The sequence below is a fragment of the Tamandua tetradactyla genome, chromosome 4 (genome assembly GCF_023851605.1).
Source record: "Tamandua tetradactyla isolate mTamTet1 chromosome 4, mTamTet1.pri, whole genome shotgun sequence".
Taxonomy (NCBI): domain Eukaryota; kingdom Metazoa; phylum Chordata; class Mammalia; order Pilosa; family Myrmecophagidae; genus Tamandua; species Tamandua tetradactyla.
Window position 1 is genome coordinate 43,437,045 of NC_135330.1, and position 1,672 is coordinate 43,438,716.

The 1,672-nt window shown below is 36.2% G+C and overlaps 1 pseudogene; it reads left to right on the forward strand.

The window, feature by feature from the left end:
• Window positions 1-243: 243 nt before the first annotated feature.
• Window positions 244-1,140, forward strand: LOC143678912 (tRNA-dihydrouridine(20a/20b) synthase [NAD(P)+]-like pseudogene; annotated as a pseudogene).
• The last annotated feature ends 532 nt before the right edge of the window (window positions 1,141-1,672 follow it).

The window sequence follows — 1,672 nt, forward strand, 5'->3', positions numbered from 1 at the left end:
ATAAAAGCTATTTTAATCTGTAACTTCAGATAGCTAGTCAATTTTTAGGGAAGGCTTTTATGAGTTTTCATTCCCGTGTTGAAACACACTCATGGAGCATTCTGGCTGGGAGTCTCGCAGCTGCCTGAAGCGGCAGGTGTGAAGGACCTGACTGAGCCCGTCCGGGGAAACCGAGGTGTCATTTTCCCAGCTTAGCAGAAGCCACCGTACTTATTTCTAAAAAATTGAAACAAATCTGGATTCATGAGAAGTGAGTGCATGGAAACCACAATACATCAAGAAGGAAAAAAAAAGGTCCAATAAAAATATTTCATCCAGGCCAACGGTAAAAGCCTGTACTTCCATGGTTGGATATTCAAAATTGGCTTTTAGAACAGTAGGAAGAAAATACAGTTGTGATCTTTGTTACAGACCAATGATAGTTGCTGCTGATTTTGACAAATCGATAAAAACCAGAGACAGTGAATTCACCACAAACCAAGGTGATTGCTTTTGATGTCTCAGTTTGCTGCTCATGCTGCAAGACTGTATAGTCTACACTTAGGCAAATGGAATAGACATTAACTGCGCTTTCCCTCAAAGGTGGCAATGTGGACGGTTATGGGGCTTGCTTAATAAATAAGTCAGAGCTTGTTCGAGGTTCAGAGAAACAAGTATAAAAGCAAGTGGAGAACTTCAACTATTCAGTTATCTATTAAAATATGGATTCACGGTGACCTTACAAGAACTGTGGCTCTTTGTCAAAAGGCTGGACTTTTGGAGAAAGACATCAGGCTGTCCACTATGATGTCATTACAATGATTAAGGAAAATGCGTCTGTGTCTGTGATTGCTAATGGAGATATCAAAATCTTAAAAGAACCAGAAAATGTGTGGCAAATTACGGGCACAGACAGTGTGATGATTGCAAGAGGTCTCCAAGCACACTCAGTCATCTTTGCTGGATATGAGGAAAATCTACTGCCTCTAGGACTGGTTTGACATTGCTCTTGAACTTGGGACACATTTTTTATGTGTTTCCATCAATGTTCAGTGTATATGATGGAAAAGATAATTTCAAGATAGGGAAAGAAGAATGTTTAATGCCTTGTCAAGCAGAGCAATAGTTTTAGATTACTTTACAGACCATTATGGCATTTGACAGGATTTTCTAAATTATTTTAATACATACTTTATTTTATATAACGATTACATCTTGGTTTTTACTTTAAATCAGTGGCTCTCAAACTTCAATATAAAAACATTTCCTGGGGAGCATTTTAAAAAATCATTCCCAGACTGTACCCTCAGAGATTCTGGTTCAGTAGATCAGGGAGAGATACAAATGTAAAGAAGACCCCAGGTGATTCAGACATCCTGATCATGCTGGGTCCAAACATCAACAAACCCTGATTCCTGTTGTGGATTGGAAAAAAAAAAAAGTGAGGCTTGCTACTTTAAAATTTTTTTTTTCCCTAAAAGATTCATGTTTTCTAAATTTCTAAATAAAACTTAAAAAAATTAATACTAAGAAAATATGTCTAATTTAGTATCTATAAATTAATAAGAAGTGTTTTTAATTAAAATAAGTGCAGGGCAGTGGCAGAACAAATACCAACATCATTTAAATGAAAAGGAACATGAGTTTCTATATTTTGAGCATAAATTAAAAATTCAAATTGGAAAATCAAGCT